This window comes from Melozone crissalis, unplaced genomic scaffold (genome assembly GCF_028551555.1).
Source record: "Melozone crissalis strain CALT ecotype California unplaced genomic scaffold, PUWL_Pcris_2 ptg000037l_1, whole genome shotgun sequence".
Lineage (NCBI taxonomy): Eukaryota > Metazoa > Chordata > Aves > Passeriformes > Passerellidae > Melozone > Melozone crissalis.
The window spans coordinates 227266-245202 of record NW_026535815.1 but is presented as its reverse complement, the minus strand read 5'-3'; positions in this window follow the sequence as shown (position 1 = coordinate 245202).

Here is a 17937-nt window from a genome sequence, read left to right as displayed (position 1 = left end):
CCTCTCGTGGTGAATAACTCTGTCTGGACTTAGAATTAGCCCTGTACAGAGTATTTGATAGTAGGGCAGGGATGTATTCCTTTTCTCTACTGCTTTCTGAAGTTCCTTAGGCAGCATCTCAGTGGCCCCTGGAAAAGGCTCCTCTCGGAGGGACCACAGGGTGAAGTGAAGTGTTCATGTCTGTTCTCAGGCAGGCAAAACTCATAATGAGCAGGGTATTCAGTATGAAGACAAAAAGCCTGTTGACTCCAGTGGCATAAACTCCACAGGAATAGGACACTGGCATTCTTAACATCTGAACTATTGTTCCTCATAATCCATGAGCTATCTTTTGAAGGAGTTGAAGAGACGGTATCAAGAAGTGAAGGGGTGTTATGCAGTTTGAAAAAGCAAAGCATTATTTGCCCTGGGTTTGGTTTGTTTCCCCCCTTTTCCTGCCAGTTCATTTTTTTTTCCAGATTTGCAGTTTGGTTTCCCTGCTACGTGTGCAGCCTGTTCTGTATGCTCAGCATGGACCACGCTGTTTATTTGATATTTCTGAAACTCCTAGATGAAGCTGCTTTTAGAGTTACCTGATTTTTTTTCACTTTTATTTTAAGACAAATTGGATGTAACCATTGACTACAGGTGTCTATATGTGATGAATTTTGCAAGTATTTTTCTTAATATCTTAAAAACATGTTCAGAGAATATCAAATTGTCTAGTGTGCTTGCCTATACCAAAATAGTGATTCAAGTACTTTATTTCATTTTATTGTGGTTGCTCATTTATGTGATGTATTCATGTCTTGTTCAGGATTAGCCCTGTAACATATGAGAAAAAGCCTTCAATACTTTATTAAAATAATTTAATTTTTCAATGAAATATGTAAGTTGGCTTTTCCAAAGAAGGAAACGTTGTCATTACCATTAAACTAATGTAATAATATTGCATTATTATTAGCAGTTATTTTAAGCAGATCATCACTTTATCTTAAATTAGCCTCTCCTGTTACTGTGAGGCCATTCACTTCTAATAACACCTCACCTTCCTGAAGAACACAGTGGTTAATGGGGACGTTTGGTTTGGCTCATATTTCTAAAATGCTTTCATTTTCTTGTCCTCCATGAAATTTAAACTGTTCTAAAAGCTGATATTAGACAAAGTACCCTTTAAATGTTTGAAATAAAATTCCAAGAATGTTCACCTGGTGTGTTTGATTTCCCTTGAATTAGGTTTTGTTTGGTTTGATTGGGAGATACTTTTAGGGGGGAAAGGGACTGTTTCTGTCAAGATCCTTGGCCTGATAGTGCTTTAAACCTCGTAGGCCTAGCTGGCTGGATGAGTCAGAATTTCCACGTGGTGTAACTGCTGGAGCTTGAGCTGGCTCGGAGTTTGCGGGCAGGGTGCTGCTTGCAGCCTGGAATGTAGGTTAGTGTCTCAGCCACAGTGGCATTTGCAGGAGACAGGGCTAGGATTCTAAAAGGTGCATGTCCTTACATGAAGGTTTCTACATTCATTTCTGGAAGGCAGCTTAAGTTGTTTCCTTTAATCTCTTACTCCTCCTCCTGGTTTTCAGAGCAGTAAGGAGGTCACATATAGGTGGATTATTTTCTAAGCTAGGTGTAAAGACTGGAGTTTGTACCCAAGAGCAGAGTGTGCTGCTTAGTGCTCTTTTTCCTGTGTGCTGCTTCTAGAGTCAATATTAACAAAGTCCTATGAAAAATGAAAACAGTCTATGATAAAACAATGAATAGCATTGAAGGTCTGCTGCATGTTAATAGAGCAGTTCGTATTCATGCAGGAGGAATTTGTATACCTGTATTTAGAGACATGCAGTCTTAGAAAAGATGCTACTTTTTGAGGTATAGTTTCTTCAAGATGTTTAAAGGAAAAGGCTGGAATGTAGGCTACGGTATCAGGTATCTTTATTTACATTTTTTGTTTGTTTGTTTGTGTTTTCCTCTTTCTAAATCTAGATAGTCCTTGTTACTGCTGATCAAGTTCACTGTCTCTCCTTAACCTTTCAGTTTTTAGGGAAGGGAGCTGAAGTAGTGCTTGTGTTGCTACATTTGATTAGCTTCAGATCCAGAGCTGGAAATGTACGAGTTCTGTTAATAAATCCTTTTCTCTAGTGTCTCTCTGGAAGTTGAAGTGATGTGTGACTGCAGGATTTCCCTGGTGATATCACTTCAAACACAGAGTTGTTTGCAACATGTACTGAGTGCTCCCACGTCTTTCTTCTGAGGGTTCTGTTAAAAGTGTTACTGTTCACATAACTCTGAAAATTTCTTGCTAATGAAAATTTTCTTTGCAGTAAATGTACATGAAAATTTACCTACTTTCAGCTCCAGAACTTGTATTTGAATCCAGTCTTTTCAGATATAATGGGATTCTTAATCAGTCTGTCCTTATTTGGAACTGAAAGGAAATTTGTTGAAAAAAGCAAAGAGAAAAAGGGAAGAGTAGATTCCTCACTGATCTTCATGGAAATTGTTAAATTTGCCATGAACTTTTTATGTTGCTCATGGTGCTTGCTGCTGTAGTTCCCTTCTGTTAATTTCAGAAAGTTGAAGAGTCAGGTCAGTAGCAAATGAAACCAGTTCTGCTGACAAACTTACAGATTTCTGAAAAGTGCCCTAAAAAATAACAGTTTCTTTTCAATGGCTTTATGATTTGTGGCATCCTCTGTTTCACGGTCCTACCTTGTTTGTCTTTTAAAGCACAACACATCATACCCTTGAACAAAAGGGAGATTTCTGACATAAATTTCACTGAATATTTTTCATTCAGTTGGCTGCTGCAAAGGCAGTTGATTCTTATATAATTTTCATTCACCTGTAGAATTAGATTTATGTAATTTGTGATAGGCTCTGCTGCATGTCACTATTTGTTACTTTTTTACCTTTTAGCATGGATTTACCACAGCAGTGCAAAGAAAAAAGGCAGTTTATCCTGCATGACAAAGTTACTCCCCTAACACACAGAGTTTGCACGTAACCTACTAAGACTGTAGATGTTACTATTTATGTGCTGTATAGCCTTTGGGGAAATCATAGCTTATACACTGGGCTGGAAAAAGACTGAAAGGTCTGGAATGGGACTGGATTGTCTAAGGTGCTTTTTAAGAAGGAAACATGAGTTTTTAATGTTTTTTCATTTTTTTCCTTCATGTTAGAACTTCTGCTGTAGCTGAAGAGTATGTTAACTCTTATGGGTAGATTTTATAAAGGTATTCTGATGGGAGATACTTATACACCTGGAGATGTCAATGGGCTGCTCAATGGATTTGAATCAAATTAGACATCCAATTTCCCATTTTTTTTAGGTATTTGAGATCCTTTTTTTTTTTTTTTTTTTAGCCCCATGTATCTCCTCAGGCACTTTTAAAACTGCTTGAAGAAATGTGTCAGCACCATTTTCAGACTCCGTGTGCATTTGAAAAATGTGACCCTGACTTCTCCAGAGTGGTGCCCAACAGAGCATCTCTGTTAGAATGCAGAGTTCAGCCTACCTACACAAAGCAGTATGCTCCATTTACTTCAGAGAGGAAGACCAAGCACCTTTCCAAGAATTCATTAATCAGGGGTCTGGATGAAACACATTCCTGGGAGTCAAAAAACAAACACATTTTGCTTCCCTCTCCATCCTTTTTTAGTGAAAAAACTTAGCAATAAAACTCTTAAACTGAAATATGAACGTGTGTTCATTACTCCTGTTCTTACAGTCACAGGAAGGTCCATGAAGGCTGTGATGCCTTTTGCTTCTAAATCTTTGTTATAAAGGACCACTGGAAAGGAAAGTAAGTGTTTAAAACAGCAACAAGAATGCATTTAGGAAATTTCAGCTCTGTCAGCAAGTCCTTTCTGAAATTCCTATTCTCTTGCAGGGTTTTTTGTCAAAGAAGATTTTGATACAGGCACCTCTTATTCTGACAGTGTGAATATATGTAATGCTTATTATTTTTAAAATTAATTTTAAAAGTAATTGGTTTGAGGTGCTTGAGTGTGATGGTTTGGTTTGGAAGAGGTTCTTCGGCTGGGTTAGTTTTGTGGGGGGTTTTGTTATTTGGGTTTTTTTATTGTTCATTTTAAGTAATTAGCGAGAATAGGGTAAGGAGGAATGAGGAAGGTTGTGTTGGGGGCTACAGTACCGATCCTGTGCTTATGTGGATGTATGTAATTAGCACAACAATACTGTCACTATTTTAAGCAAGGCAATGCTCTTACTCTTTTACACACCTCAGGACAAAACAGGAATTTTGGGTGCTTTGAGCCTGTGCCACTGAATCCAGGCCAGGTGGTTAAAACTGTGCCAGATTCATAGCTGAGTGTGTCTGCTGTGGCCCAGAATAGCAGTCATGGTCCCCAGGGCAGTGCAAGCATAGCAGCAGTCATGGAGTGCCCAAAAGAATTCAAGAGGAGTACAGCCCAAAGGGAATTTGCAATTTTTCAATTACATTTGAAGATATGGTCATTTGGAAGATAGGATTCAGTTAGGTTGAAAACGAATCTTTTCTGAAAGAAAAATAATTATGCTGAGTCACAAGGGGATCTCTTGTTTAAATTATTTTGGTATTATTCAGTCTTTAAACAGTGACTTGTATCTATTTTTATCTATTTGCATTTGGATGCAAGGAAGTTCACTTTTTCTAGTAAGGTTCTGCCACTTTTCTTGTCACTAGTTCTAAATAGAGGGATGCTGAGAAACTTAGACCTGCTTGGAGTCTTTAATACACTGCTATCTGTCTGGTTTGGGTGTCCCCACGTGCTGTGGCATAGTGTTTGGGATGTTCCAAAAGCTTCAGTTCTTTGCTTTTGGTTAAAGACTACCCCAGCTTTTAGACTCTACTGATATTAGCCATCTGCATTCTAACTAAGTAGAAAAGTTGAGTTTCTTCCTTGGGATGCCAGGGGGCTACCAGCGGCTTTAGAATTTATTTTCCATCCTGGTGCAACAACTTGTTTGCGCATAATTTTTTCACCTCTTCCCCAAACCAGCGTGCATTCCACTGCCAAAGGCAGTTCCTGACTCCAGTGAGGAGTTCTGAAGCAGTATTATTCATGCCCCTTGTGAAAGTATCACTCGTGGAGAGGAATGGTTTTAGTTTTCTGCAGGTAAATTCCTCATAAGTAATTCATTTTATCTCTGGGGGTCTTGGGCTGTGGGAGAAGGCAAAGTTACTCATTTCAGCCCAAACTCTTTTGTGTGGTGAATTCTGACCAGAATGGAGGAAGAGTGCCATAATTTAAAACAGTTTCTGAACAGCTAAACCAAGTAAAAAACCTATAGTGTGTTTCTTTTTTCCTTCTTTTTCTTTCACAAAGGTATATAAATACACAGCAATCAAGGTAATAGAAACAGATTTTTTTCTTTTAATGCTTTTGTAGCTAGAGTTCATCTGTCTACCTGAAATGAATAGGGATCCAAAGCTTTTCCATAGCTTCTTGGTTTATTAACCCTTTTTTGCAGCTGCAGATACACTGGAGTGAGTTCCATGGAATATTACTGTGTGTGATGGTCAGGAATGTGATTTGAGCTGGCATTTCGTTTAGTTACCCGACTGAGCTGCCTTTAACTTAAATGTTACTGTGTGTAACCTTTGCTGAAATATTTTGTGTTGTCCTGCTTGGCTGCCAGTCAGCCTCTGGGGGCTTCACCCTGACTATTCACTGCAGCTTGTTTTCACTTATTTTGAGTATGGTGGTGTTGCTTGTTTTAATATGCAAACAAGTGGAGAGGTTTTTTGTTTGTTTCTTTAAAATTTGAAATGTGGGTGTCAGGTTTTTCTGATCTACTGATCTACTGTTGTACAGAAATTACTGAAGTTTGCAGGAGCATGAGACCGTTTATGAATAATTTTCTTTCATATATGGAGAGAGCAAATCTTATTCTCAGAAAATAAAGAGCAGGAAAGTCAGGAGTAGATAACCGAACAGTTGTTTAGTGCAGTCTAATGTGTGTGTGTCTCCTCATGGAAAGTGGTGTATATTAAAATATTTGTACAAGAAAAAATTTCTGTGAAATCCTATTATAAATGCTAGTAGATCACACCCAGGAATATATTTGCCAATGTTACGGTAAGGATTAAAAGAAAGTTAAAAGACATGTAAGTGAAAGTTAAAAGACATGTATGCGAACTTTGATAATTTTGAATTTGAAACTTTGCAGATGGAGTTTGTTAAGGCCTTAATATAAAAAGGCTGTGAATGTGGGAGTTTAGAAAAGCAGAGATGACTTTCCTTTGTGATGCAAACTTGGTGGCCAGTGAGCTGGTTGCTCCGAGTCAAGCACAGAGCCTAGTTTGATTTGTGGTTACTAACAAAAGAATAAGATATACAGAGAAAAGAGTAAAACCCTTTTCTGGGTTCAGCGTGACCATGCCGACTCCTGGTGTCTGGAACCAGTGAATGTGCTGCACTGGCCCCGTGCCACGGGGCAGCCTTTATCTGTGCCCTGCAGGCACGAGGAATTATACTGCCACATGATTCATGGGTTGCCAACAGAGCAGGATTTATACAGAATGCATTGGAGCTGTTTATTATCAGCACAGGATGTGGGAAATTTAGGGGAGAAAAAAAGGGAGAGGAAAAAATACTGCTGTTAATACAATTGAGCTGCATAACTGGAAGTGGCTTTTGTCGTTGCTTTGCTATATGGAGGCAGTGCTGGAAGCAAACTGAGCATCTGCTCAGGAAGTTTGGTGTTCTTAAACGATGTTCACCAGGCACTGGTGCTTATCTTTACAGAGAAATATGCAAGACAAAATGGAAGCCAGCCTACAGACGTTCTTTCCTGGAAAGTGTAGTTTGCTGGGATAACACTGTGCTTATGTCTTTGGTGAAATGGAACAAGAACAGTAGCTCTGCCCTTGAGAGATCTTTAGCATCCACAACACAGTAGATGAACAAAAAGGTTAAACCTTGAATAATTCTTTGTCATTTGAAGATCACTTTTTAGCAGGGAAAAAAAAAATATCTTCCAGACTTCACTTGGATTTGTGGGGTTATGGTAGCTATAGTACTGGCAGGAGCTCTCTTGTGTGTAGGCAGGTGAAGTGCATGATTGTAAAATGATCATCAATACATGGCAAACCAGAAGAACCAACAGGAATTTTTTGGCCGTGAGACTAATAATACTTCTCATGATGCTGACATTTCCAGTTGCTGCTTCTTAATGTTGTCTTTGGAAGAACCAAGTTTCTGTGATTATATGTTATGGATAACTGGTATGGTATTTTTAAGTAGAAACTGAAGTTAGGAGTAAAATGGGTTCTGTCATTTGGAAGAACTTGGAAGAGACATGTGCCAAAAAGTAGTCCTTCAGCAGCTGTGTGCCTTTTCCCAAGGCTTCTACCAGCTGTGTTCACAAATAAAACTTAAAAAGAGGGAATGGTAATTTTTTTAAATGAAGGCATTTATTTGCATGAGTTTCCTTTTTATGTCCATAAAATAAAAAAGAGTAACCAACTTAACTTTTGTTTCATATGCCAGTGGTAAAACGTCATAATGACTTACATGAAAAGGAAACTTCTGCAGCAAACTTTATTATCAAATTCTTGGTAGTGAAGAATGGAAAAGAGTAGAAGTTTGGCCTACCAGCAAAGAGAAGTTTCTGATCATGGGAGTCCAGGAATCCTGGAAGGATGCTTATGACATGTGATCCATCCTGGTGCTGTCCAGGTTGAGGTGTTAAATACCAGCTTTCCTCAGCAGGGCTTTGTAGATCACTGTGTTCAGCTCACTGTTAGGCAGGAAAAGCAATTCTCTCTTCCAGGAGAGAAATATCTCAGGAGAAAATACGCCTGGGTTGGCACATGGCTTTTGAAGAAAAGAAGGGTCTGGGTGCTGAGTGCTGTGCAGTCTGACTTCCCTCTGACAGAGGCTGAAAATGTCATTCTTTGTCCTGTTGTGAGTCATGGTGAGGAATTAAGGGAAGTGCTGCCTCAGGAAGGACGTGTTTCACTGTGGCAGCATGGAAGGAATTGCTGTGTGCTAAGGACAAAGATGCTAGGTAGAAAATAAATTAACAGTTGAATTAAATTGGGGTAGGGGAAACAAAAACTACCATGACAGAAACGAGAGGACAGGTGGAGCAGAGAATTGATGTCCTGGCTCCAGCATCTTAGGTCCTCCATTCTGCAGGACAAAGGCATTTAGTTTTACATAGACATGGATGGCTTTTATGAGATGAATATTGACCAGAAAACAGCTTCCATAAATGTCTAGCTTTTGAGCTTGCTATTTCACACAATCAACCTTCCTGCAGAGGTCTGCAAGTCTGTCACTCTTGTGTTTGCAAAACGTTCTTCATGGGCTTCATTCAAGGGCTCTTGGTTTATTCTTACATGCACAAGGGAAAAGGGAAGTATTGTTAACTCAGACCAACCTTGAGAATTCTTGGCGTTTTTGAGGACCTTCACATGCCCTGAAACTGTCCCTCTCAAGGTATTTGCAATTGTGGATTGCTCAAAGGTTTGTGGTAGAGAGTGGTACATAAATCACTGCCTTTCTGTGCCATGAGATTTGTGTGGAAGGAGGAGAATTTTAAGCTGCGGTCTTTAAATCACACCTGTCATGCACACTTTGTTAATCCTAACATAATCTTGAGCTGAAGCCTCACATGAAATTTAGATCAGTGCTGGGCCTTCCTTTTAAAAGAATGCTCAGCTATTATTTTTAAATGTGTGCTTTCAAGTCCAAGCATGTTTTAGTTTTTGCAGGGAATGATTACTGAAGATCATTAATGTGGGTTTTATTCCACTCTGATCTTTTCAAAACCAAGAGATAGACTTCAATAAAGAGCATTTTATTAATGGCTCTCTGATGAGGTCTGTGCTGATAGCTTTGGAGTTAAGGTTCTTGCAGCAGTATTAAATTAGGTATTATTTCAAGATCTTTAGTGCTTAAAGCTGAGCAGAGTGACTTAATGAAATCACAGACTGCAACAAAAAGAAATTATTCTCGTTTAGGCCATGTCTATTGAAGGTGCATAAATAAACAATTGGTATACTTTGGTTTAACTGCCCATTTTCGTTCTTGTACATCTGAATAAAGATGGTTTTTAATGGTGCTAATATTTATGTGCAAATAGAGGAAATTGTAGCGAATTCTAGGAGATGTGTATGGAAATACTTATTGTGATTTTGCTGGTGTTTGGTTCTTTTTAAAGTTAAATTATTAGCTTCTTAGATTTTAAAAATATTTTTTTGATTTGCTAGCCAAAATATTGAAAAGCATTTTGAGCCTTTTTATTCTTTCCTTTGTGAAATAAGCTAGAAGTGACAAAATTAATTTTGGCCAACTTTATGGAAGTTTTAAAGATGGAGAGAAGACTCAGGATTAATTTCAAAATAATTCTGATGATACTGGTACTGTACAAAATAATGACTAAGTTGGGGCATATATGTGAGAATGGGATTTTTCTGTCTTCAGAAAGATGTGATAAACTTTTATATGGGGTGTTTCAAATGATGTGTGTGAAACAGACACTGTCTGTCTCCCTTTAAGGTTAGACTCTCTACTCATCTCCAATGTTCATTGACCTCATTACATCCTCATGTTTTGTTTGTCATTTTTCAGTGTGGCTGTTGCTGTTGTGGATGAGGACTTGGACTCTTTATTTGTGGTATGACAAATAAAAGTCATAAATCTGTGTGTAGGAGGTGTTTTGGGTTGTGTTTTTGGGGTTGTATTTTTGGGGTTTGATTCTGAATTAACTTGGACAATTCAGCTGCTGGATATGGCTTTTTTAACATTGGAAATTGAATGGGTTTTATTAGAAAACTGGGCACGTGACCCTTGGCATTCATGCTAGCTTAGTTAATATCTTGAAATGTTTCCTGGAATTAATTAGATAAAAATGAATGCATTTTTATCTAATGGAGTTTTGTCTTGCTTTTGATTTTTGTCAGAAGGACCCATCTGTAAGATGGTTGAGTTGGAGGACTCCTTTTGGAGGGCTTTTCCAACACTGATGATTCTATGATTCCACCATAATAGTAATATTGGATGCAATGTGGGTCTGCAATAATTTACAGAGAATTTATGGCATGAGTTGTGCGATGTTCTGTGAATACAACATTATTTCAGATATAAGCTCTTCCTTGTTGCATATATCTTTTTCCCTTTTAGTTGAGTTGTGGAAGGGGAAGCCTTTAAACATTAATTTTCCAGAACTACCATTATCCTGCCAGCACATGGGATGCTGTGCTATTGGGGATGCTATATCACCAGCTGTCCTCAGGCTGAGGAGGTTACCATATTTTCACATGTAAAGTTACTGTTCATATCATCCATCATGTGTTAAAATGGTTTTCTTTTACAAATAATGACTCCCTTTGTCAGGGAAGGAGGTTCTGCTCCATGTGGAAGGAGTGAAGCTGCTCTGTACTTGGCTGAATTATGATACCTACAACTTGTGGCCTGTGGCCTTATGATACATGAGGCCACCAACACATTTTTGGAAGCACAGACTATGTGGTTTATTAAACGGATAGAATCTCTCACTGTTTTTCAGAAGTCCCTCCTCAAGATGTTGCATTATCTGTAGTGACCCATTTCAAGTTATGTAAATTTAGATTTGTCTACGGCAAAATGTATCTGTTCCTTTCACTTTATTTAGAGAGAAATCAACTCTGTCATCTAATTTAGATTACATAAAATCCTTGCTGTGGAAATGTGCACGTGCTTTTTTCAACCCCTATTCTTGCGGTATGATGGAGAAAACACAGAAATTTTCAGAAGCACGAGCTTTCTTTAGTTCCTGAAGGAACCTTGGGCCAAGAAAAAAGTGCCTGTTTCCATCTTACATCAGCTTGTCTGATAACAGATCCTATCTTTCCCAGAAAACAATGTCATGCTGAATTTCCAAATAAGAAGATGCAATATAAAAAAGAAGAAAGAATCTGTAAGTAATTTCTAGAAATAGAAGTGTGGTGGTCAAATTTCAGACCTAAGCAGCTTTGCCAACAATATTGTTCCTAATAGATCCTTTTATTTGCAGAAAAAGCATCACTGAAACAGTTCCCCAAAAAAAGGCCACTTTTCAGGTTCTGAAAAAACTCTTATTTTGTTTTTTCTAAGCAGTGAAAATATTGAAATATATTTGGCTCTCTGAGCCTTAGCATCTTTCTGCATTAATTCTGAAAGAGGCAAAATGATTGCTTAAAAACATACACCTAATGTCTTTATTCACACCTTGTGCTTCGTAAGAATCAGAGTTTAATTACTTATCTCAGGCAGCTGTGACTATGAACTTTCCTGAGCCTGCTTATCAGTCTGAAAGTAGGGAGCTCATTTCTTACCTGGTTTTAAGTAACATCTCTGCAAGAGCTTGATCATGCTTGCAGAAGAGGATTACCATGTCTTGCAGATTGCAGTTGTGCTTTAAAAAAAGTAGAATTGACGCTGTAGAGGAGGGAAAGGGTTTATCTTTGTGTGGCAGTCAGGCACAATGACGCACACTCTGGTGAGGAAAGCTGCTCTTCCTGTGAAATGGTTTGGAGAGCAAAATCACGTGTGTTTAATGGGGATGTAGCCATGAATACAGTATCACTGATGGGAAAATGAACTTCTCTTCACACAAACCTGTGTCTGGTACAGGAGAGAGAAGGTGCTGTGTGAAAACTGCTTTTTACCTTCGCTTGTAGGCACAAAGTTTCTTTTGGGTTGCTGCATAGTGAAATAGTCCCACAGAGATACTTGTTCCCAGTGATACCTCCTCCTTCCTTTAAAGCAGAAACTAATTTAGATTGTGGGACAGATGACACATTTGTCTGGAAACTTCTTCCAAAGCCAGCAGTGAATTTATTTGATAAATAAATAAATAAAACTCCTTTCAGTTTCTCATCTCAGAAGACAGGGAGCAAAGGGCAGAGCACTAGCAAAAACTATTTAAAGATAGCTGATCAGGAGGTTATGGGTTTTAGTGTTTGTGTACTTAAGAATTTAATTCTTGCTATGCAGGTTTAACTGTTTTAACCCAAGAAAAAATGCTTTCTCAAATGAAAAAAAACAATTGTACATTTTTTCTTTTTAGATAGCTTTAGAAATGTTTATATTTGGGTAGTTGGGAGTGTTTATATTTGGATAGCTGGCAACATTTATTTTCCCAGGATCTTCTGGAGGCTCTTTAGAGAAAATTCCTTGCTCCCCTCGAGCGCGGATTGTTAGAAATGTGGACGGAGCATGTGGGAGCCCTGGACAGAGCAGTAATTCTCATGAATTCTCATGCTGCAGTTCCACAGGCTGGAAGGGACATTCACTATGGAAGTGCAGCTATAATCTTGCTAGAACAGACTTTTGTGAATAAATAGATCCTGTCTATGAAGGCAAAAAAAACCAGAGCTTCTAGGAAGCCCCGAATATTTTCCTACTCCCTCTCATCTGTCTAAAATACACCTTCTGCCACAGTAAATCTGATGAGCAATTTTACCCCTAATTCTGTAAAGGAGAAGTGAAATCCTATCCATTAGGTAATGCTAGCACCAGACCTCAGCCTCAGCTGTTTTTTAAACATTATCACAAACTGTCAGGAGAAGAAAAGAAAAATCCTTCTTGGCAAATATAATTTTCTTTGCTTTTGTGGATGTTTGTGCGAGAGTCCTTCAGCTTCTATGTGTTAGAGAAAAGTTTGGTGTGTGCAGAAATTTCCCTTAGTTCTCCTAAAAAAAAAGCGTTTGCCAGCTGGAACAATGCAAACAGGATGAAATAAAGTAGACTCTCAGTACATGCCTCTGTGCTTTTCTAATAACATGAAGTTTTTTGGGTGAACAAAGACTTAATACATCAGAAACAAATGGTGTGAAGGAAAAAAAAAGGTAAATTAGTTGTTCAAAGTGTGACATAGGACTGGAGCAGATGATGTGATTTGGGGAATGCAGAGCTTATGGTATGACAGTGTACTGGAAAAGATTGGCTTATTATCCTAACAAAATGAAGTACAAGAGGGCATATGATTCCTTTCTCATTGATTCATCAGGAGACCAGTATGAGGAACAGAAAAGAATTACTTATCTAAGACACCATGTTGGCAGAAGAGCAAAGGAGTATAAACTTGCCATGAATAATGATGGGCTGTAGATTAGGAAAGGACTCTGAGCTATCATTGCAATCCTGTGTTTTGAATGACCTTCCAGTCAGAAGAGAGGCAGAGGAAATAGGAAATTAAAATAATTTCAATGTGTAGTTAGAAAGTGTTCACTTTAGAATCTAAAAATTTATGTTAAAAAGTTACCATAAAACATGGAGTGGGGGATAAAATCTTCACTGTTTTTTGGGGGTGATCTTAAAACCACTGTTTGCTTCTATATTTGGTTAGTTTGGTACCTCACATGAAAATAACTCTTTCAAAATATTGAACTCAAGGCCCCCAGCTGGAAATGCACTTAGGTCTTCTTGGCAGAGGGATAATACAAGCTCCTCAAGGGAACTTTGGAGGTTCATGGACTGCTCCAGCAAGTTAAATTCTGAGTTCTTCATTTCAGCTTCTGCCATGAGTCAGAAGACAGGGGTATTTTGTGTGGAGTCTTGAAGGGTCTGGACTTGTTTAAGGCAGCAAGACTTTTTTTCTGTGTTTAATATGTGAATAATCTTTTGTCACTTGAGTAGATGTTGCAATCTGGTAAGGAACTGGAACACTTGGATATACCTCTAAAAAATGAATAAAATCAATCTTGTTTCTTGTAACTGGTTCGTCAGTGGAAATGGCATCATGCTTAATTTATACTAAGATTTCTTACTGCAGCTTCTATGGTAATAGATGCAAATTATGAAACGTGGACTTTAGCATATTCAAAAAAGGCTGTTTATTCGGTAAATCAAAATATAGGATTTCAGTTTATTTTGTCAGATATTCACAGTCAAATTTTAAATTTTGCTGAAGTTTTGAGGCAGAAGATCATGTTCTGGAAATTTTGTTATGCCATTGAGCTCATCTGATCACTCCAGTAATACTTGCTTTAATTCATGTTGTCTGCCATACACTGAAGCGAGGTGGAGCTGACCTGAGTGTTCATCAGACAACTGTAGGAGCTTTTTACCAGCTTGGGCTTGCATCCTCTCAAGTTTCCTATTTCCTTCATCGCACTAGAGTGAGTATTTTTTGGGATATAATTTGTCAGAACATCTGGATTTCTTTGGCTGCCATTAGCTGCTGCCTTGTTTGGACTGTGGAGTCTGTCTCGGGGATTTTTGAATAGTGCCATTGCAGTGACTAGGCTGAGGTGTTTGGATCTGGGAACACAGGTCCCCATTGCCTGCTCCATGTAAATGAAGAGCCAGAAGAGCTTAGGAATGCTCCAGCTGTAGCTTGCTGACAGAAGCCAGAATTTGCTTTTTGTGAATTTTATTTCACAGTGGAAGAAAGCTGGAAAGAGGAGGCACCGCAAGCACTTTGAAGGGTATTTTTACTCTTCAAATTTTGCAGATTGTTCCTAGCATAAAACAGACTTCAACAGGTTCATTCCTGGGAATTATTATGGGGAGGAGGCAAGGCTAACTGGCTGATTGTAACAGCTACAGACTTAAATGTGATTTTCTGCTCTATTTCATTAAAATTATAACTGACCAAATGCTTAGAATATTCAGTACCTATTAAGACTTTAGAAGGCTACTTTGCATCATTGGGCTTTGTTCAAAAAAGCCTGAAAAATGGCAGAAAAAGCCTGTGGCTCATTAGCTTGCTACCAGTGGTCATGGATTGCAAAAATTCAACTGCTTAAAAAAACCCCAGTGGGTCTGTGCCAGTCAGCACTCATCACTGTGGGGCACTGGGATGCCTGAGTGTCCCTGTCACAGTTATACACGTTTTTCTTTGTCACTTTTTATCTGTGGCATAACCTTACGTGACAAAGCTTTCTCTGCAGAAAAAATGCTGTTTCAAATTGGTTAAAAAAATTGAATCCAGTCTCACGCTGTGTGCTGTGTTAAGAAGGTAAATAAACTCTTCCTTCCTTCCATTTTTTTCGTTGCATATACTAAAAACATATTAAAATTATTTAGATTTATGTTAAACTCAGTCTTTGCTTGGGGGATCTCGTGATTCTTCTCTCGTGCCATATCAGTTGCTATACAGCAAGTGATAGGGGCATACATATTTTCCCTACTATCTGTAGTAGGAAATATATATATATATATATATATACACACACAGGCACATATATATATAAATATTTTGTAAGTTTAAACTAATTAATATATAATAAAAATCATGCAGTTATTATGCAATGTTGCAGTAATTTGATAAATCTTATATTCCCTTTATTAGTTTTCATCTTTAATGAAGTTTTAACATTTATTAGTTTCGCTGCCTATCAGGTTTTCCATTGGAACTGTAGAATCCCGCAATACCACGTGCATGTCCATTTTGAAAAGATTTTCTCTTTTGTTTTATATGGACTGTAGGAAAAACTGATTGGTTTTGTGGCAGAACCCCATAACAGTTTTGGCATTTTAGGCTCACCCAGCACAAACACACAAAGCTGCAATTTGTTTGACTGGGAAATTCCAGGGAGTCGTAACTCCTGGACTCTGATGTGTTTGGCATTGAAAACTAACTCTACTCTTGTGCATCTTTCACTTGCACGAACCTTCATCACACTGCCCTTTTCCCAGTGGGTTCACAGGCCTCCACTGTGGTGTAAAAAGGTAACTGTGTTGTTCTACACACAAAATTACAGGAATGGATAGATGCCAAAACCTTTGCTGCATTTAGTCCAGGTCACAAGCTGTGTTTCTTGTGTGCCTTTGTGATCTCTTTGTGTCACAAAGGTAAAGCAGTAGTGGTGCTATTCCCTGCAGGCATGGGCTTACCCCGGTTGTGAATGACCTCCCCACTCAGAGGTTTGCATTTTGCACAGGAAAACCTAGAGAGAGTAATGGGAAAACTGAAATTCTAACAGAGTAGTGGAGGTTTGGGAATAAAATCTGACTTTCTGTTTGCTTTTAGATTTTATAGTTGTTCTGGATGGGGCCAGAGGGGAAAAGTTGATTTATGACGTGGTTTTAAAAAGTGTGGCAGTTTGTTTAATCAAGAAATGCGCTGGGAGGATATTTGACCTGTCAAATCCTCTGTATTTATCTCCCATTTTTTCTCTTCCATTTTGTGGACTGGGACTAAAACTGACTCGTTTCTTATGTTTTATAAGTTTTTATGAGCTGACCTGATGTTTATAATGAGGCCTGTGTGAACACCCCATAATGATACCCCAGTAATTGCAGCATTCAGAGAGTTTGTTCGGGAACTCAACCAACAGACAGCCTGATAGTGTTCAGCCTGTACCACCCATGTATGTATTTACATACACATATGTGGCTTCTCTTTTGATAAATGTCAAATAGTAAAACTGCTTCTGAAATTGCAGATATTTGCACACACTTGGATCAAGGCACTAGATTTAATTTCAAACAAAATATACTTTGGGAAGAAGAGAGGTACGGTCTAATGTACAGTCTAATTTAAAGGGGTTAAAACCCAATGAAAACAAATAAACATAGCTGAACCAAAAAGTATTGCAAAATGCAGCAGAAGTTTTTTCTGTATTTTAAGTCCATTTGAAATTTGGGAATATGCTTTTATTATATGGAAGACTCTAGGTTAGTCAGGTGTTGACATCCCTTTCTGCTCCTGTGTTGGGTCAGAAAAGGTGAAATATGTTCTCCTGAATTGATATTTTATCCAGCAAAAGAAGGAATTAATATTCTTTGATTCTAAATTAAGGTTGAATTTCCTTGATTTCAGTATGTGTAAAAGAAACATTAGCTTTCTCTTGCTGTGAAATACAACATAGTATCATATAAAAACGCATACACTGTTAAAAATATGAACTGCTGTTGGGTTACAAATACGTAAGTAAATTATGAAAAGGAGTGTTAATTCTTACATTATTAGTTTATTTCTCTTGAATAAACAGCCATAATAATAATTAGAAAATATAAATACCTCAGTTGTTGGGCCAGATGTCACTTCTTTGAGGCTGGCACATAGAGCAGCTTTTTAGCATCTTAAAATGACACAGCATTTTTGGTTTGGTGTTGATACTCCATCTTTCTTTTAAGAAACAGATTGCTCTAAGTTATTTCCTCAGCTTCAAAAGGGAAAGACGGGTATCACCAACAAGAAAATGCCAGTAATTTCATTTTCATTCAGGGCGTGAAGCATTTAAAGGTTAATTTTAGATAAAAATATCATGATTGAACATTTTATACTAGCTTTCTGTAGATTTCCAAATGCTTTGGAGTTGCTAATGTATTAGTGTGGAAAATCGAAATGTAAAATTGCATCCATATGAGGACTCCCACAGATTTCTAAAGTATGCTGTCCCTTAATAAATTAATTATAGCATTTTTTTTTACTATCTCCAGGCTTTTGTGGAAAAATCAAAGTTCTCACTGTAGGAAATCAAGGGATAAGAGCTGGCTGAGAAAAGCTGTGGTTCTGCTTTGTCAAGTCTTTGTGGTAGCCTTTATATTGGTGCTTTATAACAACATGTATTTAGAATAACAAACAGACAATTAAATTATCTTTACATTAAAGGAGTGTTTCTTTTTGTGCACTAAGTTGCAGCTAGAATAGAAGAATTGAGGGTCACTTTTGAGGGCATGGGAAAAAAAATGAGTCTTTTGCAGAGAGATTTACAGAAGGAGTTTGATTATTTCTTGCCTTTTTTCCCCCTCCCTTCTCTCAGGTCCACACCAGTGTCCTACCTGACCACAAGGAACCAAGAGCAGATGTTGGGGTAAGAAATCATTTTCAGTAATTGATTTTTTTTTTTTCCATCTCATTGGAAGGCACTAACACTCAGTGCTCAACAGGAGCTGAAAAGCTTTTTTAATAGCGAAAGTTTTTGGTGGAATGAATAAAATAATCAAGGCAGGAGTGGCAGTCTCATGGATTGATGTAATCCCATTCACATCTTTTTGAAAACCTCTTTCAACTGAAGCTATCCTGAGACCAGC